General features: G+C 37.9%; 1 long non-coding RNA gene across 1 annotated transcript; it reads right to left on the reverse strand.

Moving 5' to 3' along the window:
* Positions 1 to 10437: 10437 nt before the first annotated feature.
* LOC129732483 (uncharacterized) lies at positions 10438 to 11815 on the reverse strand. The gene is made up of 4 exons (XR_008729271.1): positions 11583 to 11815; positions 10847 to 11040; positions 10677 to 10792; positions 10438 to 10606 (listed from the first exon to the last, which is right to left on the reverse strand). It is a non-coding gene; the product is annotated as an uncharacterized LOC129732483 (long non-coding RNA).
* Positions 11816 to 24864: the final 13049 nt, after the last annotated feature.

A 24864-nucleotide genomic window follows, 5' to 3' on the forward strand; every position in this document is an offset into this window, starting at 1 on the left:
CGCGAACGGCTCTGTCAACACTCTATGTATCAACAGATTATGCCACAGGTGGCAAAGAACTTCGCGCAGCCTTCTGCTGTGCCACCGGCAAACAAACTCAACCAAAATAAACAAGTTTTGTGTTGTAAACAAAACGCCGCCCGTACTTTAGCAGTACTAGATTAGGTTAAGAGATTAGTAAGGTAAACAGAGAGTGGAGAAAGTCTCTCTCTCTGAGTTACCGGTAGGGTATATTTAAGTAGTGATGTACGAAAATAAAGTCAGTTAGTCCACGTTAATCTGTGTGTATTAATTCCGCGCCAATTGCGCGTACAGGGTTTTCTGGAGAAAGTCCTGGTAGGTTATACCCAGGATATAGGTATACCTACACACACGTTTTATAGCCCCACAGGAAGAAAATAATAAAAAGGAGAGTTATGGAGGAATCAGCGGCGACACCGCTAGCAGACGGTAAACCACAGTAGGATAGAAGAAATTTACCCGCTTAAAGGGGTTGAAATTGCAAATATCGTCGCGACAAGGACACGGATATTACGTTAGAGGAATTGAAAAGTAGAAGTTTTGACCCACATTTATGCCAGCAAAAAAGCTCGGAGTAGTATGAAGTGAACACACAATTATGTGGAGACAAAAAAAACAATGACATAAGCTAGTAAAATGATACCGACTGACAGGGTTTGATTAGAGACCACGTTAACAAGAGCCGACCGTTAGCTGAGCAAGCTCGGGGCCAAAATTGATAAAGGTTCGAAAATGTAGTTAATAAACGAAAGGCGTGAAGAAATGGAAAAAGTCGCCGAAAATATCAACAGCCTTTTAATGACAAGAGTCAAACGCTGAACACAAATTAAACGGGAAGATGTAAAAAAAATAAAAAGGCGTGAAGAAAATGGAATAACTCGCTGAAAAATATATCCAACCTTTTATGAATTAAAATTGAGTGGCATGACATAGCAGAAAATAAAATTGAATGTAATGGGGTGAGGGATGAGAAAACCCGCCGATAGGAGTTAACTAAGCCAAAAGACGTTGAAGAATTTACAGACACGGCCTTCCACGGACTGTTGCCTGTGCCAAACTCATCACGGAACTCGTTCGATGGCACGAGACCCTGTGGGCCCTGGCCGGCGTGCTAGATTACGATCAGCAATTCGGGGTGGTAGCGCATGTAACGGCACCATAAGTAATGAATACCAGTTTACGTTCAGAAAAAAAAAATTTTGGTGGTAGAGACAGAGAAATAATAACGTAGACAAACACTCACAGAGTTGCGCACTTAGAACGCGGCCAACGCTCCGAATTCTACCAAGAAAAGATCACCCCACATGGGCTGCCAGTCGTTGGATGTCCTGTCGTAAATCTGCTTACGACTTTCTTTACCTTTAATTAAGACTTCAGACAATTGTAAAATAAGCAGAGACATAGAAGTAATTCTAGATTCCAAACTAACTTCCACTGATCATTATAACACAATCATCCATAAAGCTTATAACATGCTTCGTTTCATGAAACGCTACTGCTATAATTGTCGAGACCCATCAGCGATAGAAACTCTATATATTTATTATGTTAAGTCTTCATTCGAATACCGCAGCATAGTATGAGCTCCATTCTCAAAGACACAAACAGATGGACTAGTATCAGTGCGGAGCAATTTATCATAAATGCACTTCTCAACTATATGGACTCATAAGACAGTCGTTTCTCGTAAATGACAACTTGCTTTCCCAAGTAATATATACCATATGGCGACCGTGGCGAAGATTTAAAAAGTTCTCGGTTTTGATGTATTCCGCGTATGACTGCCCTGGCTTATAGATACAATCAATCAAATTCTCGTCCATCTGGTAGCGACGCTCATTGCATTTACGAATTCATTATTGAATTATCAATATACATAATGAGTTAGTGATTAACCCAAAATCAAAAAAACACTGCTACTCTTTTAAAGAAATATTAAACCATTGAATTTTGAGCTCACAACTATGAGAAAACATACGACCGGAATCCTCAGCAGTGAAAAAAACCCTTTCGGCCTTTGTTATGAGCGCTGGAACTAGTAACTCGTTCGGTGGTCACAGGCTGGACATCCCGAGCATGCATCACCCAAAACGACGGTGGATAACCATCAGGAAACGCAGTTTAACGTAAGTCATGACTTTTAATAGTGCAAAAGTATTACAAAAAAAGTTATTATTGTAGTCAGAACGTCCCAGAGCCCACTGTAGAAGAACAATCTCGGGAACAAACCCATGTATTGATTAATAAATACTATTAACGAGATGAAGGCTAGAAACGACGATCCTCTTGCGGCGTTCAGAACGCCAGATCCAACTTTCATTGGCAACAAAAACAAATTTCATTGGACACAAATGCTTGGCTGGAAGATGCCGAGAAAACTCTAAATCTTATAATGAAATATAGAGGCAGTATATTTTTAATCAAAATTATAAAAATACACTTCATGTGTCTTCCGCATTCTTCCACATTTTTTAACGATATTTGACACCTTATTTCCCATGGGGAAGAAACAATGTCGGCCGCAAGGCCTGAGGGTAGAATACGGTGGGGTGGATAATACTCGGTTCAGTGCAGAGCCTTTTCCCTCTCCCCTACATGTACATCGGTAAATCGGTACCACCAGTCCCTGGTGAAATTCGATTCTTCGCACATTGGTGACAGCGGTGGGATAATTAATCACGATGTTGAGCAGCACCTCGACTTGCCTTCTATGTCTAAAATTTGTGAAAACTTTAGTTTTTTCCCTGCATTCAAATCATGCTTGATGACTCATCTTTTATCGTATGATGATGAATTCACCAATCACATGTTAACGATGCTCAAAGGGTCAATTCTGAGCTCGTTCACATGTGTTGCAGGCTTTGTCGCTGCCCCCATACCTACAATGTTTCATGTCTCACCAACTATTATGTACGAAATGCGAACCTACCTGAATAAAGTAAAAACATTAAAAAGGAAATATGGCAATACTTGGGAATTTCATAAATTGTTTTTCCCATTGGACCAAACAGGGTCTACTACAGATATACCCCAGTTGGTTTATGCCTCCAGAGTATGGTCTATTGTGGTAGGAGGGAAAGCTTCTATGGCGCATCTTAAAATGAAAGCAGAGCAATCAAATCAAGCTTACGAACACATGGTTAAATTGGTTTCCCAGAATCTAATACCAGAGCTCTGTTTGGGAGGAATGTCACGGGAAGAGTATACTGCGATCGCACAAGAGTGTGGCATCAGAATTAACTTTGAGAACATGACTAACGACGATTGGAAATTATTATTAAGTTAAAAACCACCATTCACATGATAAGTGACTTGACTGGTCTACTTTAAGGTGCACTGGGAGCGTCATATGAACGCAGCGGCGGCGCCGAAAGCAAACTACATCGGTACAAGCGAGTATCGCACGTAGTGGTGGTGGTAAACCGAATTAACTTAGTATGAGCGACGCTATGCGTGGGTAGCTATTAGGTTGGAACGGCTGGCATTATAATCGAATGCACATCAACGCGAGGCGGAAAATGAGGGGAGAGAGATAGAGGCGCAGGTAGGAATGCGAGGCGCGCGTTCTAGCATTCGCGTCGCGCGCGCTGCGTAGCAATGATGGCTAAAAGAGAAAGAGGTAGGGCAATCATTGCGGAGTTTTCCTTGGGCTCTATTGAAAGGGAACACGAAACCGAAATATAAAGTGCAGAATTTTGACATGGGATAAATAGATAAAGCAGAGATGACCTCACAAGGGCGAACCAGACGTACGAAAAATGGCCAATGGCCCAATAAGAAATAAAAGAAGAAAATCGATTGATGATGTATTGGGAAATGGGGAATTGGGAAATCTTGTATGATGGAGATAACTTAAATGACGGAAAACAATAGAACTAGGAGAGACTTTGGACAAGAAAGCTAAACCTACCGGACAAGGAGACTGCTGACCTTAGGAGATTCAGACTATTCTAATTTTAGTTAAGGACGAGCGAATGTAGACAACGGGGGTGGTTACCCAGAATGATTGGCGGGAGTGCAAATTGAGTGAAAGGATATCAAGGGAATAACCGGCCCAGGATGATTGAGTGTGCGGGTTTTCGTTTATTTTCTAACCTTCTTATCTTTCAGGAATCTCTAAATCGGGCGGTCGCACCTTCGGACGGAAGGGGGAGGGGTATTATGCAGGCAACTGCATACGAAGGTGAAGTGTAAGTAATGTAAGTATGACTGATGACTCAGGACAGACGAGGCAGCAGAGAAATCTAAGGGAAAAAAAATTAAAGAAGAGGGGGAGTTGAATAAGGAAAAAAATTTAAAGAAGAGAGGGGAGTTGAATAAGAAAAAAAAATGAAGCAAAGGGTTGAAAGCTGTTGTAAATCGGATTTAGAAAACCTACTAGACCTACTTTTATAAGTCCGATGAGAAAATGGTATATATATGATATGACAGATTTTCAATGAAAAGACTATGAAACAAAAACTATTAGATGAAAAAAAAAACAAGTATTATGTGAGGAGAAACGTACACTATTAGATGAAGAAAGATCTGAGAAGGTTGAAGAAGATATTCAAAGGTACAACATGGAGATAAAGAAGCAAGAACAATTTATGCGGAGAACAACTGTTAAAAGAAGGAAAAAATAATAAAGAGGCCGAGAGTCAAATTAAACCAATAGACAAGAAGGAAAAAAAACATCAAAATATCGGAAGTTTAAAGTGATGATGAAAATAAAAACAAGGAGAGAATATTATGATTGTAAATCGAGTGGCTTTGCTTTGTATGATTCGTCCGGCCGATTAGTACCCGAAGAATACGAATAAACAAAAAAAAAACAAATTTGTACGCTTTAGTAGGGGAAGACATTTTCACCGGAACTATATACGGGCCTAGATTGTAAGAGAAGCGTAGGGTAGATGATAGTATGTAAGAAGCCCGTACGCGAGTGAACAATAAGTTTAGACAGCAAGAGGAAAAAAGTAAGAAAACAAAAAAAAATTGATGAATTATTAGCAAAAAAATATATGCACCACTTGCTTAGCAGGGTTAGCACGTAAGATAAAAAAAAGACACCAAGCAGCCAAACGACGAGATGAGCGAATTAACGATTGCGGACTCTACAGACCACGAGGAGATGCCACCGAGTCGCCAGAAAACAGCAGTTGGCGCTAAGGGGAGACCGGGTGGTGGGAGTCGATGGCGGGTGAGGTATTTTGTGCAGTATCGAGGAGAGAACAACACCCAGCCTCCAGTTTCTAGACCAATGGAGGAATCGCGAACGCGGCGAAGCCGCCAATTCAACGCAGATCCCAGACAACATAAAAAAAATGGGCGAGAGTTATCCAGATATCAGTTATCGATCTGGTTTAGCTCAGACTAATCGAGACAGCATCAGTTACGCATTAGAAAACTTCCTAAGAAAACTTCATGGGGAGATTGCCAATCGAAGTAAAATCACCAAAGGAAATCAAGAGGATAATATCCTGGCCTACCCCATTTGAATTGCAAAATTCATGCTTGCACTACACATCAAACAAACGGAAAAAAAAACAAGTGGAAACATTGCAAGCAAAACAAACAATCACCCCGAGACAAAAGTAGGTCAAGCCAACGAAATCAGCTGACACCCTACTGCTCCAAAGAGTTGACCGGCCAAGTTTTGAATCTACGCCAAGTAAGGATTACCTAAAGTTACTGAACCTCGCAATAATATAGCAGGGGCAACCCAACGTGAAATAGCATCAACCAGGCACCCAGCCGCATGCGCAGTATGGCGAGTGCGCAAGTGGGAAAGCAAACGCGGCAGGCGCAGGGCGGAACCCCCGCCAAAGAAGGAATTCACACAAACACAAACTCGAACGCGGCGGACCGGGCGAGCCTCCACTATGACGGCGCGCACGGCGCTCCGGGTATTCAACCGACTACACAGATGACGATATCACCAGGCGACAAATATCTCCACCGCCGGACAGCCCCCCCCCTCCCAGGTCCAAATACGGCAACCAAGCAGCGCAGTAGGCGAGCGAACGTTTTAGTATTTTATTATGAAGAATTGTGATAATTGTGAATTCGAACACCACTCAAATATGTATGTAAATGTAGCCAACCCGCGATACTTACCGGTAGAGCTCGACGCTTCACGGGAGCTCTATCATCGGAGGCGGGACAGATGTAACGGCCCCCACGCATCCCGTAGATGCCTACAGGGTTCCGTCACATTAGGTGACTTAGAACCCCGAAAAGAGGCCGGTTTCCTACCGCATTCTTTTCGACGTTGGCGCAGCCTTCAGCTGTGCGCGAAAGTAGGTCAGAGCTTGCTTACTGTTGAAGCCAAGTCTTCCGCTTGACTTGGGTGACGAAAACCGACACCCGTAAGCAAATTATATTAAAACAAAACAAAGTCCGAGGTTGGATACTTGGTGGGTCGATAACTCATCGACGCGCGAGAAGTGAGTTACCGAAAATGTTTGTAAACAAGGTAGAGTGACGAGCGCACGGCGCCCCACTCTCAGTAGAATTTAAATTTAGTGTTCTAAAATCGAGACAGGCCGAGAAAAGGCCATTAGGGTAATAAGGATAGGTAGTGATTTCGCGAGGGGAAATCGTCTCTCGCGAAATACACTCTAGGGTTAGCCGTAAGTTCACATGTAAGCCAAAAATCAATCGTTAAGTATAAGAGATTCCGCACGGTCGTGTGATCGTGCGTACAGGAATTGCGCGTCGATTTATCTTGTAAAGATATCACAATTCCTGGTAGGGGGTAAGGTTTATGCAACGAAACAAAAAAAAATGGTTGAATTCTCGTGGTAAATGTGTCAAATTCAACTCTAAAGATAATTCTGTAACTCTTTATATATTTTGTCGATAGATTTGAATTTCAAAGATAAATATTGCTTATTGTACACTTTAGCAGGGGAAGAGAAAGTATGTTAACCGAAAGAAAAGAAAGAATACGGGCATAGATTATAAGTAGAAGCGTAGAAAAGAGAATAGAATGTAAGAAGCCCGTACGCGAGTGAATTAATTTTAGACATATATAAACCCTTGCCGGCGTTCCTGGAAATCATTCGAACACTTACTCAGGTGAGTACCGTTTAACTACGTTTGTTATTATTTTCTTTTTTCTAAGTAGTTGTCGTGTAACTCGAACTAATACGTGTTTTTTTTTCTTTGTCTTTTTTTCCTTTTGTCCTTTTTTCCAAGATGATCCACGCCGCCCAAGAGTTATTGATGATAAATTGGTACGCTGGAGCCAGCCCTTGGCTTCCCCAGATTCGTAATTGAAATTTGCCTCTGGCACGAGGCTCGGTGGGCTCTGGCCGGCGTGCCAGTGCCCATAACAACGGAAGATTTACGCTTTTTGGAGATGAACCTTGGCTGGGAAGCCATCATAACCCAGATGGGCCCCCCTCCGAACATGTGGCGACGGTTGTCGCTATACGTATATCGGGGGAGGCGCTGGGTGGACGATATTTCGGCGGTGTCCGGGTCTACCCTTCCCGAAGTGCAGGACTTGTGTTCTTTTCACCTAAAGCAACGTCCCTACACGTTTCTACACACTAACGTGAAAAGTGAGAGAAATTAAGACTTCAGACGAATATAAATGAATCAGAGACTTGAAAATAACTCTAAACTCCAAATTAACATCCACTGATCATTATAACACAATTATCCATGAAGCTAATAACATGCTTCGCTCCATGAAATGCTTCTGCTATAATTTTCGAGACTCATGAACAAAAAAGAAAATTTTATTATTCATTACGTTGGGTCCTGCGGGGACTCGCAGTTGCCCGATCACGCCTACAACTTTTGATTGATCCACGTGGCATTCCTGTACTCTGGCTGACGCCCCATCGGCCGTTGTTGCCTGAGTCGCGTACGTCCTTTTTCTGGTGATGAGCGCCCTGCTTGAGCGTATCACCGTTGTTGTAACGGCACCCGCGCGTCTCGTGCATACCTACAAAGCTCCGTCACATTAGGTAGCGGCTTAGAACACGGAAAAGAATCCACTCTTCTACCGGAATTCATTTAGGAAACATAACAGATCATACTAGATTACGGCCATCAGCCAGTTTCGTCAGTAAGTCAAACTTTTCTTACGATTGAAGCCAAGTCTTCCGTTTGGCTTGGGTGACGAAAACTATACAGAAAAAGTCACCCGTAAACACAGTCAGTTAAACACAGAACTTGATGCGCCGGGTAACACGTTACCAGTGTTGCTCACAAACAAGACAGCACGGCGGAGCGCTCGGCTCACCGTTTTCGAAAGAAATAAACTAAGTGGGATTAAACCCACGAATTAATGTACTGAAACAGAGATAGGCCGAGAAAGGTCATTAGGGTGATAGAGATAGGTAGTGGTTCCGCGAGGGAAAAATGTCTCTCACTGTCACTGTCACTCTAGGGCTAGCATTGAGTTCCTTCAATACTTCAGTACTTCAATCGTTAACTAATCTTGATTCCGTGTGTTTTGCGCACGTACAGGAATCGTGGTTTTTTTTTTCATTTAAGTCAACGGTATCACAGTCCTGGTAGCGTAACCCTACATCTTGGTGACAGACGGTTACGGAAGAAGCCACTTCACTTTGTTCGACCAGCAGTGTAAGAAAAATATGTTTTTTGAAATACTCAAAGCATCCAAAAAAAAAACCCTTCTGATCAGCAGTGCCGTACTATTAGAAGAGTTAAATTGGGTCATATTTCACCGTCAGTCCATGGAACTCACAACGGACAAAAACTGTCGACACATGAGTTTCATCTGACGAATCGCACAATCATGAGCAACATGACGATTCCACCACCATTTGATGAGAACCTCTGTAAGCCAGACTAACGATAGGTTCTCTTTCCGTAGTAATTAGAAGCACCTCTTCAAATGTTCAGGAGTTTTTGAGCTGATTCATTAGGAACCGATTTCGCCAAAACTGGATCACCCCACATTGGCTACCAGTCATGGAATTTTCTATAGAAAATGTGTTTACGATTCTAAACATTCATCTCTAGGATGGCGATCCCAGGGTAACAATTTGCACTGGATGCCAGACTGGTCTGAATATTACTCTAGACAACGGCCTCACAGGCTCCAAGAAAAAGTTAATGAGAAATGTAGCTAATTTTATTATGTCGTCAATTGACCTACTTCTTACAATTTCTTCACTGAAACAAAATGCGACTGAAATTGTGATTTGTCAAAAATTTCATTCGCATGAGAAAATGTATGAGACTTTATTTAACACATTCTTCTCGGTTATCCTGACAACTAAAAAAACTGGAATAAAGGCGTTAGGAGTGAAGAAATACTCCCACATCTGTTACCTTCTTTCCGATGACCGAAAAAGCAACCGTAAGAGAGCGAAACTAAATAATCGTGAGAATGGCTTTGGATTAACAAGTTGTATTCACTATTACCCCATAGTTAGGGCACTAACAGTAAGGAGTAGTTATTTGGTGGTTGCAAATTTGGAAACTAATTCGATGATCGTACTGTCTTCACTTTGTTTAACCAGCAGTCTAAGCAAGGTACGTTTTCCAAAATATGCAAAGGTTTTAAAGACATTCACGCGTTTTCCTTAACCCATTTATTTCAGAGCGAGAGCAGTCAACGACGGATAGCCGCTCATGAATTTAGCACAAAAACATATCTATTTTCAATTGATTTATTCTTGCAATAAACTACATTTCGGGAGATGAAAAACCATACTAAACGCACGGAGCCAAGTTTCATCACAAGTCCCTTGCGAAAAATTCAAGATAGTCTTTTGCTCCATCAAATTATCGCAAGGTAACGCTAAAAGGAGAAGCTAGTTGGTTGGAAACTTTGCAATCAGTGGTCTGGCAAATTGTCTTCCATGCTTTTAGGGGAAAAAAACTTGCATAACAACAGAATCAAATGTAACTCTCAATCCTCAAAGCAGACAAAGAAAATTTTACAATGCAAGAGTATAATTAAAACAACCAACGATAAAGAAAAATGGAAACAAAACAAAAGTTGACGAAAAAACTTGAAACAATGCTGCTTATACATGGAATACAACACTTGAAACTTAAGATGTCCTGGGACCATTTTTAACGATATGAAAAACAGCCTGGTACCAAGAAACGAACAAAATCAGTCTTAAGTCACTCCGTATTATGTCGAAACTAACTTCAAATATTTCAGACTTCACTTCTGAAAGCAAAGAATACTTAAAACGATTGTAAAGAACCCACGGGTTGTGTTTTGCCGACCCAAGAGTAATATTGAAAAAATTTAATATGGCAATTAACATCTAATCGATTTCTCTTCAGAGCGTTTTTTTTTTCTTCATATTCACCTTAGATGAGATCCAACTTTGAAGACACAGATCCACAGTTTTGATTCACAGTTACTTCAAAAATAATGATCATCTCAAACGCTACCGCATGTGATAGGCTTCTATCAATTATGTATCCTCTTCGTACCTAATCTAATTCTAAATCGTACAACAAAAGTTACTTGCGCGTTGTGAAATCCACTAAATCCAGGGAACAGTGGGGCTACAACATCCAGAAAAGCTCACAAAAAACCGGTATGTAATTTTCGGCTGATTCTCCATTTCGAAAGAATAATTAGGCAAAACAGTATCTACAAACAAACAGAACATTAAAATCATTGGAATAGAATTACATATAGAAGTTATCATGAACCTACATACATTTGATTTCAACTGCCGAGGGCAATCCACTCAAACTGTGCGTTCAGCAAAAAAAGCGCAAACTTAACTGTCAGCAATTCCAGCACCCTTCATTATTGTCAACCCGTATTCGCTCACTGTAACATGAAAATCAAAGTTATAAATGCTTAAACGCGATAAGTGAACATTACTTTGCTGATCCAATTTCAACGTTATCCATAACGAAGCAAAGCAGAGGCGACGTGTATTTTGCCAATTCATCATTTTGCTAGCCCGCAAATTTTGCACTCTACAGCCATTTATAGACCATTTAACAGAAATTCACAGAAAAGTTCTTTCATGTAATTCTTCATTTTCACATTTTTCTTCATCAGAGCATGCTGAGCTGCAAAAACAATTTAAAAAATTAATACACAACATAACACGCAACGTGTCACGGGACAAAACATTTACCTACCTATGATTCTTAGTTTCTTACAAACGAAAAGGATGTTAAATTTACCTTTTAATTCGACCGGTTTCGGGCACGATTTTGCCCATCAACGAACATGTCAACTGATGATGAAAAAGAAGAAGAATTACAGCTTCGTACTTGGTGCAGTACTCGTCGCAGAGATGAAATTATTTGATTTTCCGTATCGTCGAGTCGAAGAGGAGAGTTGGACATGTCCTTTTGATGGACAATATCGTGCCCGAAACCGGTCGACTCAAAAGGTAAATTTAACATCCTTTTCGTTTATAAGGACCATAAGTGTTTTGTCTCGTGACACGTCGCGTGTTATATTGTGTGTACCACTGTTCTTACGTTGCACAAATGATAAATATGAGTGAAAAAATTAACACTTTTAACCTGTTTCCATTAGCACTATACAGTAAACTGATTATTTATAAATTGAAATTAACGATCTTAAAAATTGTTCAACTTACCAAATAGAAGCAACGCGATCAGGAATCCTTCGGGGTAGTCATTTTTTTAAACTTTTATTCAGTCCTCAAATAACTGACTAATAATGGACCACTCATGAGATTTGGAGACAACTATTTTGAAGTAATATACATCAGGAACAACTGATTTTTCGGGTCAAACCGATGCCACATAGGCTGGAACGAACCAGCTAACCAACCATTTTGCTCCGTGCTTGCATTGCGACTGAAGTAACGTACCGGCACGACCGGTATCACAAAGGAAGGAATGCCACATACCCACGAACGCGTTCTACACAAAACGCGGCTATAAAAATGAACAATCAGCTGTTTTAATTTGCATACATTGTATGATTGTTTTTGTGAGACTTAGCGACGGATACTCACCTGTTGCATGTTCACCTAACAATCATGCAATTCACTTCAAGCTGTCAACTGAAAATGGGCGGTACTTGCATCGATATTCACGTCAAAAGTTTCGCGGGAAGGTTTGTATTTTTAAACATAAAATTGAGCTGGCCGTATGATTGTGTCAATGTGAAAGTAAATTCTACGACCCAAAACTATCGTTTTACACGCTCATAAATGATAACTCATGAACTAAGCAACTCTGACTCAGTTTAGAACGATGTTCGTAAACGTCAAAAAATGAGTACAAGTCCTTTTCGATTTCGAGTGACTTTGACGCTCTTTTTGGGTTCCCTTCATATAACTTCTTCCTGAGGAACGTTGCATATAACGACACCCATTTTGGATGTGATTCTTATTGTAACATTTTTGCCTTTCTCCTAGAAAGGTATAGCAATCACTTGCAAAACCGAAAGTATAAAAGTGCTCCAAAGGGCCGAATGGCATATATCACTCGACTCAGCTCGACGAGTTGAGCATTTTCTGTATGTGTGTGTGTGTGTGAGTGTGTGTGTGTATGTGCAGATTTTTATTCTCACTCACTTTTCTCAGAGACGGCTGGACCGATTTTCATGAAATCAATTGCAAATGAAAGGTCTTGTTGCCCCATAAGACCCTATTGAATTTCATTGTAATCGGATTTTTAGTTTAGAGGTTATGTTTAAACATGTTAAAATTTGATTGAACTTGTGGTTCAAAAGTTATGAAAAGAAACGTGTTCTGAAGACTGTTTAATCTCAGTCATGTTTCTCAGAGATGGCTGGACCGATTTTCATAAAATCAGTGTCAAATGGATGGTCTAGTTGCCCCATAAGACCCTATTGATTTGTTTTGCAGTAGGACTATTATTTTGCCTGTTATGTTTAAAAATGTGAAATCCAGCTATGCAAAGGAACATATTCCGAAGACTACTTGGACTCACTCACTTTTCTCAGAGATGGCCGACCCGATTTCCACTAAATTAGTGTCAAATGAATGGTCTAGCTGCCTCAGAAGACCCTATTAAATTTTACTGTAATCGAACTGTAACTTCATTTGTAATGTGCCGACTTGTGAAAATCACGAAACTTCATTATCTCAGAAACTACACAACCGATTTGATTATTATTATCAGATGAGCGGGCTAGTTAAGGGTTAACTGATGAATTATGATTGAACACGTGGTTTCAAAGTTTGGCTGCCCTACACGTTCCCATTTCATTTGATTATAATCGATCTTAAGCAACCGTTATGTATTAAATTGATAATAAAATAACGAAAGTCTATTATCTCAAAGATTACATGACTTATTTGAACATAACTAGTGTCATACGAACGAGTCATCTCTCAAACTTACAAATAACAAACTTAATAACAATTTGATATGTAGCTCAAAAGTTATGGAAAGAAGAGAAATTCAAAGAATATTTAGAACTATACCTGCTTTGATCGATATATGTGGCCTCAACATAATTTAAATGTGGTGTCGTACTATTTGAACGTTCCAAGTTCATTGATTCCTTGCGGTTTGTTTGAAGTCTGCAAATGCACGATGAATCGGCCATAAGATATGATCAAAGTCAAATAACAAATCGTTTGAAATGATTGATTTTATCGAAATGACAACATCCTCGTCCTCTGGCTTCTGTACATCGCCTTAATTCTGAATATATTCATATTGGATGGTATTCTGTCATTATCAGCAGACTTTCTGGCATCAATCTGACACCGGAAATACCCATATTGGGAGGTATTTTTGGTTGTTTTCCAGAAACTAAAAGTGGTCGTCTTCAAATTCAAAATAGTGTCCAGGGCAGTGCTGATAAAAGTAATTTTCCCCAGCAAAATTCTTCGAAAATTACAGCCAATCATTTTTAATTTTCACTTTCAATGATCGCAGCACTCTTTCAGATACATTAAATTTTCGTACTAGTAACGTGCTGTTATACTCAGATGAAATAGATCGCGCGCATCGTTCACGGTTACGGAATAAAATTTGACGACAAATCCTACAAAATGATCTTCACTTTAAAGCGAAAACGAAAAACAAACAGTCCACTCAACCAAAATGAACCTCACCGAAACACTTTTTCACTGACACTGACCGATGCCTTGGCAATTTTCGTTAACTGATAAACTGATTATGTTGTCTTGCTTCCATCGCATGAAATATAATGAGGTGTTTTGACAGTTCACTTCCATGCAAAAAGCGGGAAGGGAGAACTCTAAAAGGATTGTAAAAAATAACGTTTATGGATGCTTTTTTTCACTTTCACTCAAGAGTGTCAACAAATATCAACCCCGGTCCAGGGTCAATGTTTGGTTTCTACGCATCATCACGTTTACGGAAATTTCAATATTGAGTATTAATCGGTCATTTTCGACTGTTTCCTAGAAGTTGCCATTTAGCAATTCAAAATTGTGCCTGAGGTCAATTGTTAGCTCCTTGCATCATTCTGGTTCCAGAAATACTCATATTGGATAGTATTTGTTTATTTTAGGCTTTTTTTCACAAACCGGTAGTCGCCATCTTGGATTTCAAAATGGTATTTTAGATACTGGTTAAAGAAAAACTCATATTGGGTGATATTTGGTCACTTTGGACTGTTTTTCAGAAGCCGAAAGTCGTCATTTTGGACTTTAAAATTGCCTGTGAAATCAATTTCTGTCATCTGAGCGCAATTCTGGTTCTGAAAACATTCATATTGAATGGTATTTGGTCATTTCCGGCTGTTTGCCAGACACCGGAGGTCACCATCTTAAAATTCAAGATTGTGTCTGTGATCAATTTTTAGCTTCTGTGCATCTTTCTGGTTCCAGAAATACTAATATTTAATGGGAATCGTCCATTTCAGGCTGTTTTCCAGAAACCGGAAGTTGCCATCTTACAATTCAAAATGTTGTCTGAAGTCGATTTGTGGCTCCAGTGCATCATTACGGTTCCGGAAATACCCATATTGGGTGGTATTTGGTCATTTGCCGCTGTTTTCCGACACCGGAAATCGCCATTTTGGATTTCATAATGGCATTTGGAGACAATTTCTGGATTTTGAACGGCATACTGGTTAAAGAAAACTCATATTGGGTGGTATTTGGTCATTTTCTGCTGTTTTCAGAAACCGGAAGTCACCATCTTAGAATTTAAAATGCTATCTGTGGTCGATTTTAGCTCCTGTGTATTATTCTAGATCCGGATATTATTATATTGGGTGGAAATCGGCCATTTTCGTCTGTTTTCCAGAAACCGGAAGTTGCCATCTTACAATCCAAAATGTTGTCTGAGGTCGATTATGGAGCATATTTGTTACCACTAAAAACATTCACCTGCCAATATGGTTTCATTTAGTTGATTAGTTCGCGAGTTTTGCAAAAATTTGTGAAGAAACATGTACTTCCAGAAGAGGGAGGGGCGTCAAACCATTATGGACATATTTGTTACCTCTAAAAACATACACATGCCAAATTCGGTTTCATTTGCTTAGTTTGTTCTTGAGTTGTGCAGAAATTTATGTTTCATTTGTATGGGATCCCTCCCTTCCAGAAGAGGGAGGGGTCTTAAACTATCATAGGAACCTTTATCGGCACCAAAAACCCCTACATACAAATTTTCACGTCGATCGGTTCGGTAGTTTTCGGGCCTATATGGATCAGACAGACAGACAGACTTGACTGTATTTTTATATGTAAAGATTACAACATCAATATTTTAGAACCTAAAGAGTGAATATACATTTATTGGATTGAAGCGTTCATGTAAATCTATTTTTACGAATAAAAAATTGAATGAGAAAGGCTGGGTCTGACCGCTAGGTGGATTAATTTAGGTTTTTTTTTTATTGTGTACGCAACAAAAAGCATTATATTTGTAATTTTTTATCATTAGGTATGATTATTAATGATTAGTGCCGTTCATTAGTCATGGCGGATTCAGGGGCGGTTTAAGGCGAAGGTGAAGCAGGCGGTCACATGCTCGTCATTCATTGGTGGGCGCCAAATGTGGGTGCGAAAGGGTTGAAAAATCAAAATTCAAACCACAATAATAAGTTGAATGTGCGGCAAATTCAGTGGATTAAGATTGCTTATCGAGTCAATGAAAAACGCTCTCCATTTTCCAATATGTGGGAAATTGGAACAGGAAGTTGCGTCCGGACTTCGGTCCAGCTCGGTCGAGAATCGGAACAAGCTCGTTTCGGTCTGTTTTGAATTCGGAGCGACTGGCTCCGTTCCGGTCCGTCCAAAGTCTGGGAACGAAAAAAGTCAATTTTTTCGAGCAAGCGTTATTTTAATGAAAATAAATCATCAAGTCTATCATGCATGTTAGAAATAGTTTGATTGAATGAAAACAATGCAAAATGAATTTTGTTGTGAAATTTTACTTGACTTCTTAAAGTGTTCATACTGTCAAATTTAGAGTGACACGTTCAAAGTTGACTCATTTTGACAACACGTGAGCCGTCTAGTTTTGAGTGTTAAATTAGCTATTCATTGTTTATTTTATCACAAGGAATATTTTATTCACACTGTCAGTGAAAACGCAAAGATGTGATCGGCATCTTATCCGATACTAAAATGAACAACAAATAGTCCTTTTCAGGATGAAATAAAAACTTGATTGAAGAGTTAATATTTGCTAATGAGTTAATTCACATTTTTACATTTGTAAAAAAAATTAAATTTTACTTTATCTCCGTGTCTCAAAACGTACTGAGTTATCCTTTCCTTCACGACATCCGAAAAAAATTCACCTCGAAGTTTTAAAATTGTCAAGCCCCAACCATGACAAGCAACTTACTATATTATTCAAAAATTTGGTTTTTTGTATAATACAAGTCGAACTCGGTTATCCGGAATGTCAAAAAAAAATTTCATTCCGGATAATCGAATCACAGAAAAAATTTTTCGAATTTGCGATTAACGAACATAAAATAAATATTTTCTTTTTTTTTTATTACACCTGTATGATGCAGTGGTGTAACCAGAATTTAATACTGAGGCGAAAACTAAAAAAAAAAATAAGTTCAATTTATATTTATATTATTGATTATTTTCACTTAATTCGAATATGTCCCAAACATGCCAAAAGTGACATAAATGGTAACAAATATTCCAGAATGATGATGATGATGATGGTCCCGCCACATACCCCTACAAAGATTTGAGCTGGACGATTAATCTATAGATAATTAATGTAGTAAAATTTTAATCAGTTAAACAAAACAAAAAAACGAACTGATTTTACATCCAGATGTAAACTTCTTCAAAAATTGTATACTTGATTTATAGAGCACACAAAACTAGTACAGGGTTTTCATGATCTTCAGCCAGACCAACTACAACTATTTCATAATTTTCTCTAAGCTCTCAAATAACAATTTTCATTTGCTAAAAGAAATCATTTATATCTGAAAACTGCGCGCGAGGCTCAAGCTTTTGTAGTCTCTTTCTATTATTTTCAAAGCTACAACAACATAAATGAAAAAAAAATCCTTCATCATCACCGTGACGAACACAGTAATTTTGTAGTTATAAATTTAGAAAAGTCCAATTCAATATAAACATATAAATAAAATTTTACATCACACAATCAGATCCGTTCGTATAAAACTTCGTCATTTCCAAGCTTCAATAAAATAATCATTTTATGAATAGAAGCCAAAATAAATAGTTCATCTAAAACAAATCCGTTTGTTCAAACTTCATCAGGTAAACTCTACATCATTTCGAAAAACTTAGTATCGTTTTATACAATAGAAACTTTCACGCGTGAAATACATTGTCTCTTAAACTCTGCAAGTGTTGGTGGACGTTTAACATGTCTTGGCATCGAATTGAAAAAAAATATACCTTTTTAAAACAATGAATTTTGTAAAGCTCTCGTTAGAAAGAAAGGTGTTCTTATTTCATTCCCGTGTTATATTTATAAAAATCTCTTCCTTTTTCAATTCGATCACTCAAATATTGAGGGAGCAAACCATTAATTATTTTAAAAATGAACGCCATAGACAAATAAACAATTCGCTGCTTCACAGATAGCCATTGCAAAGCGTCCAACATGAAGACAGAGGAAGTTAATTTATCACAATTTAAAATCAAACGCATTATTCTATTCTGCAAACGCTGTAACCTCAATGGTTGTGTGTTACTGGCTAAGAACAAAAAAAATCGTTTTTCATACGGCATAGAATTCCATACTTTTTGGCAATTTTCGTGATGACATTCTCATTGTGAGCGTTGAACTTTAGGTTGTCATCAATGATCACGCCAAGATATTTAATCTCTCGAACGCGACCAATTGCCTCATCATCTATAATAACATAAGACATCGTCATTTACAACGGTGCGCGAGAAAATCATAAATTTAGTTTTTTCAATATCCAATTTTAATTGCTTATACTTCAACCATCTGCTTAGAGAACGTAAATCTTCGTTCAAGTGTGAAACGGCTTCTTCTACATTCTTAGCTGCAATGTGTTATTCATCAACGGTGTCAACGTCAAAAAGAATAATATCACAAAAACGTAAAACTCGTCGCATGTCATTTATAGACATAATGGATAAAAGGGGCCCTAATACACTTCCCTGTGGAGCTCCAAGATCATTCTCCACGGGACTAGAAACAGAATCATTACAAACAGTCCGTTGAGTTCTGTCAGACAAGTAGCTCTCAAACCATCGAAATTCCAAAGCGCTTGATTGTGTTCAACAACAGGGGCCTAGAAATTGTCTCAAAAGCGCGTTTTAGATCCAAAAAACAGCAAATATTGTGTCTCCATTTCCTAAGTTATCTTTCCATTTTACGAGTACTAAGTTTAACGCGGTTTCACACGAGTGGCCTTTCCGGTAGCCTGATTGTTCCGGAATTAGTAACGAGTTACTATTTAAATATTCTAGAAGCTGGCCTTTAACTAGTTCTATCTTCTTTTCTAATGTAACATGTTGATGGGACGAAACTCTTCGGCTTCAATCGTTCCAGCAACCTTTCGAATCGTAACAACCAACGATTCTTGCCACACCAAAGGCACGTGCCCTGTTTGCAACGATTCATCAATGAGGTTCAGCAAAGTGTGACCAATGACATTGAAGCAATCTTGAATAACTCTAGCATTTACATTGGGGCTTATCACGGGAGTCACTTCACGGTGAAGTGACTGCCGTAATAGGCACGGTGAAAGTGATTCCCATTTGATTTGCACGCGTCTTTTTCCACCGTGAGATTTTTTCACTTCGTTCTCACCGTGAAGTGACTCCCGTAATAAGCCCCATTATCTACTCCAGCCGTTTTACTTAATGAAAAAAAAAACTTTCTCAGTTCATCTAAAGATGCAATAACTTGTTCTGAATGCTCTAATGTGCCTTCAAAAGTTATGGACCGCGGTTTACAATTACTAGGATTCAACAAAGATTTCAAAATTTTCTTTGCTGTTATTTTGATGTTGAACAATCTTTCTCCGGATGTATTCACAACGCTTCTTTTTAATCGCTTGTGAATATTTATTACACGCGAACGTGTACTCAACCCAATGATTCTGATTGTTTGATCTACAAAACTTTTTGTACAGTTTATCTCTCTTGCGCTTTAGGCGCAAAAGATCTAAACTATACCAGCTGTTCGAATTTTTCAACGAAACAAATTTATGCTCAACTAATTGATTCGTAAACGTTTTCAAAACGTTAGTAAGAACAGTTGCAGATTCATCTAAACTACCGGTCGCAATTGGAAAATCCAAGCTTCTCTCAACAAGGTTCGAAACAGCCTGTTTCAAATATTTTATCCGGCATTTAAATTTTATTGAATTATTATTATTATTCAAGTTTCCTAGAACATCAATTACTAATGTCTCATGATCGGTTATTTTCATATCGGAATTCGTAGCTGAACGAATCGAATCAAAATTGCAATAAACATAATCAATCGAAGTTCTACTCCACTGGGAAATACGCGTATATTCATCTACACTTTGCTTTAAATTGAAAGACTCAACTAAACGCATCAAATGATTCAAATTTGCATCATCTCGCCAGTTAATATTAAAATCGCCCGTCACTATATTTAATTTACTCAAATCAAGAAATTCATCAAGCCAGTTTTCCAATATTTCAAGGAAACGATGGTCACTAGCATTAGGAGAATGATACAAAACACCATAATTACCCACCTTAATGCCACCAACAACTGTAATGCCCAAGAACCAGTTACCATCTTTAGCTTCGTTATGACAAAGCTGGTATTGAACTGATTCTCTGACATAAATAGCAACACCGCCAGTTTGCCTAGAATGTGATAAACAAGTAGCAACATTGTATCCCGGAACACTATATTGTTCAAATGCTTCATCATCGACAGTGTGAATCTCTGATAAAAACACCAAAAGTGGACGTTTATGCATCGTAGTTTGTTGTCAACCCCGCAATATTAAAATACAAAAAATCAAACTTATTCACATTCTCGTTGGAACTTGTATGCTATTTATTGAAACGCAGGCTGCTTTTCTTTTGATCGAATAGTCTTTTATAAATTAAACACTCTGAACTAATGGTTGACGTCCAGATTAGTTTTACACTCTTTAGGCCGTTACAAATTTTATTTTCATTTTATGTCACCCCTCCCCCTTCAAAAATCATGAATGTTGGAAGGGGAAGAAAAAAAGCTCAAACCATTTTGTTTTGTTTTTAATTTAGCAACAAACAAGTCCAGTGGCAACGAGAGCGTCGTGAATAGGCCGAAATAAATAATAATAATAATAGTGTTATTTTTCAACATTTATTTGAGTGCAAGTTACAAACGTCATAACTTGCACACAAACTTTGATCGAAGATTTTTCTTTTTTTCGTCTCGGTGTTATTTATTTTTTGCCACCCCCTTTGCTAACTTTGATAACCTTGGACATAAAAAGAATTCGAGGTTTGTATCAGCCTTATTCGTTTTTACACAATTGACGCATTTCAATACAGAAGGTAGATGTACACTCAGATGTCTTATGTTTTTGGCTACACTTAGAGCATGCATCACAATTTTTGCAATCCATACTCTTGTATCCAAATTCTCCACATTTTAAGCATCTTAGCACATTTAACGCGGGAAATACTAAGCACCGATCAAACTCAACATTTACTTGCTTAGCAGATAACAAACTATTATACGTTTCTAAGTCAACTTCAATTACCGCGCTATACTTGTTATAAGTGAAGCGTGGATTTTCGTATATATTAACTACTTTTACATCATTGATTGTGATGCAATCATTTTGTGTCTTTAAATAGTCAATGAAAACATCAGGAGAAAGATTATCACTCATGCCCACCACTTTCAATCTAGGCACCGACGTGGGAACAACAGCATTATATTTTTCACCCAGATTGCTCTGAATGCCATTTTCCACTAGATCTATATTTTCGCCAACGGCGCATTCGACAATTATGGAACCATCTTCATCGTTCCTGAATTACCAACTGTGTTTTAGGATCTAAGTTAGTTTTTAAAAACTTTCGAGTTTCCTCGCAAGATTGTTTGGACTCTTTGGGTTTAATCACAATAACCGGATGAGTTTTAGGTTTAACCGGTTTCAAACCGATATTAGTATTACTATTGTTACTTGAATTAGATTTATTTTTCACCACGACTTTTAACAACTCCGTCATCAAATCGTCAATAAAATCAAAAACCTCATCATTATTTTCAACTCAGATGTTCTGATGTAACACGATAAGTCGTTTGTGTAACTAATTAACCCAATATCAATGTTTAAACATGTAGTTTCTCATTATTTCCAACCTTTCTTTACAAATTTCCTTTTCTTTCTACTTTGTAAGGTTCTTTTCGCTAAAATATGAGATTATCAATCTACTTTAATATTAAACACGTCGTTTCCGGCTGACATATTTCAATTTAAACTTCGATAACAGCTCCAATCCTGAGGATTTCATTATTCGTCCATAAAAAGAAATCGGTATCGATAGTATCCCAGGTGTCCCCGAAAAAAATTAACGTCAAAAAAAACTTTAAAGTTGCTGTAATTTCACATAGTTATATCATAATTCAACTATGTTTGTCATTATAAATACATCAATTTTACATTAAATGTTATTGTCCAAAACAATAAAAAACACCAATTTTGCTCTTTTCACCATGAAAATTGGTTGTTATATATCGTAACAGCATTTTTTCAGGCATTTTTCTCGTACATTTAGAAGTCACTGACAATATTTTCATGATAAAACTATTGTCGGTGGTAGATTCAACAACGAAAAACGCTATTGAAACATGGTATTGACAAAAACCTACTAAGTTTTTTATGGTTACAATACAAAACATTGTCTATTTACTGTTCTGATATTTTTTAGGGTCCATATTTTCTTCTTTGATATTTGGCATCGTCATGAGCTTAAGTATCGATAAACATAGGTATCGATATTTCAGCCCTATGAAAAACGAATCGCGAGCTTAAACTTGCATGCAACTTTGGCCGTGAATTACCCTCTTGTATACAAGTATTGAACATTGACATTTTATGAAGTCATGGTTTACCGTTCAAATATTTTTTGCCAATAATTGGTAAAAACTCAGATTGTTAAAAAAGAGGCTGATCAAAAGAGAGTTTTACTTCTCAGCGTGAACTGGGATAATTCTCATACTTTTTCTATCTCAAAATAAGAAAATTCAATTTTCGACTGAAATCGTTTCGGTTGTTTTAGTTTAATAATTTTAGTCTGCACTAGATTTTTGTACTTTGATTATTTTTCAAGGTATTTGTATTTTTTCTGAAAATTTGCAGGGTACAACTCATTTTATTATCTGGAAATAACTATCGGTATTGTTAAACCTAATGCCTCAACGGCAACTGAAGTGAACTGAATATTTCACATAGGAGTTATTTGTTATTTTAAAAATAGCATACCTAAACTTTACTCTCGGAGATGTATGAATGGACATCTTTATAAATTAATCAGTTATTGTTTTTCCTTGTCTTTATTTGATTTTATTTCCTTTCTAATAAATTATACAACATTTACGAATTTATTACAAATGTATTGAACTTTTTTAGTTTTCTATATTTTTTCAACATATTTTTTATAATTTATGTTATCAAACTTGCAAAATTACACCGAATGGTGGTTACCGGGACTCCAATAAACTTAGTTTAATATAGTTGGTTGGATTTTCGCAATTTCTGGAAATATTGTTCGAATATAGTACTGCATTTGTAGCAACATTTCATGCTAGTTTCTTTCTACCCAAGAAAAAAAACACCGTCTAATTGATGTTTTTAGATTAATTAACCTAGCCGTTCAACTCACCATACAGCCCATACACGTGTGTTATACAAAACAAGAGTCAAGATTATGAAGCAAAAATTCAGCTAAATAACTGAATTATAAAAATTAAATGAGTGCCAAAAAGAGTGCGATAATAAGTGAAAAAAAAACTATGATGATTAATCTAGCCCAGGGTTGGATGACAAGTATATGAATGGTTATGCCTATCTTTAAGAATTTTTAAGTTCCATGATTGATTGATCTTTATTAGGAAACAAATGAACAGAAATAATGTAAAAAAAATAGAGTTAGTAAAACACAAAGCAAACCCACCCTGTACCGTTTAGTGAACAAAAAACGTTTGTAAAGACATTGAGGGCATCTACTTCGCCCACGAGAGGTAAAAAAATGCGAGAAATCCTCAGAATTTTATAAGAGAAAAAAAAACATAATTTAAAAACCAGCAAAATACACCAGCGTGAGCGACAATAAACACAAGGCTCAAAGAAGAGACCTTGAGAGCCAAAAAATTGTATATAAACTGTGAATTCCGTAAAATAAACGTCAGTTGTGAAATACAATCCACACTAAACAGACGTGAACTTGATTATTCGGAACCCTTTAAAAGGAACAAAAGTCTACAGCAGCTCTTTGGTGACGAAGGTCGAACCATTATCTTCCACGATGGTTGAACCACCGTTCCCGCAGAAAGAATTCATGGTTCACAGCCTCCGCCGCTCTTCATCGTCATTATGGACTCTCTTCACGGTAATACAAGGATCGGTGGCAGTGTACCTCCTATGGCGGAGTTGTCAACGGGCCCACTGCTCACTCCCAATCCTGGACCAGAAGGCGAGCACAAACTTTATTCCGCCGGAGCCACCGCAATCAACGATTGCACATTCGATTGCGTTATGATCCGTAGTTAGGGCTTTCAGACTGAAAGTACACGTGAATAAATTACTCGATTGTAGTAGCTCGAAGTGAGAGAAGTGGCGACTCCGATTAGATTTGGAACAGTGAGCTCTAGATTTCGGGATTGCGCAGCCATCTCAAATAAAATTCAGTATGTCTTTGGAAGTGAATGTAGTAGCATGTGAACAGGCCTTCCAAGAAATTAATAAGCATTTTTGATTCTCATAAACTCTTGCATTACATTCCCATGGACAGGAATATTCTTGTCCATGCATGTTCCTCGAATTAGGAATAAATCGCGACACTCCGTTCTCACAGACAGGTTCTGAAATAATAGCCGCGCGTGTTTGATTAATTAATATTTTCCAATGCACTTAGCAATTCTACTTATTTCATGAGAACGAAACGATGACGGACACATGGCAAATAACCTAAAATAATAATAAGAATAATAATAATAAATACCGAACGTATTTACGATTGAGTAGATAACGAGTGTGTGTCCGCGAGCAAATTGAGCGAGACAGAGAAAATACATGTAAATAGCTAAGTAATTAGAAGTATTAAGATTGACAAGGACAGGGCGAAGAATCGGACAAGAGAATTGTTTCTCTTTGACTCTTTTTGGTAGGGTAGAATTAGGTTTAGAGTTAATGATTAAAACATTCGATTTCCAAAGTAGAATCAGTGCGGATGTTTCACTTCCCCGCATTTACAGTGATTCTTGGTG

The sequence above is a fragment of the Wyeomyia smithii genome, chromosome 3 (genome assembly GCF_029784165.1).
Source record: "Wyeomyia smithii strain HCP4-BCI-WySm-NY-G18 chromosome 3, ASM2978416v1, whole genome shotgun sequence".
Classification (NCBI taxonomy): Eukaryota; Metazoa; Arthropoda; class Insecta; order Diptera; family Culicidae; genus Wyeomyia; species Wyeomyia smithii.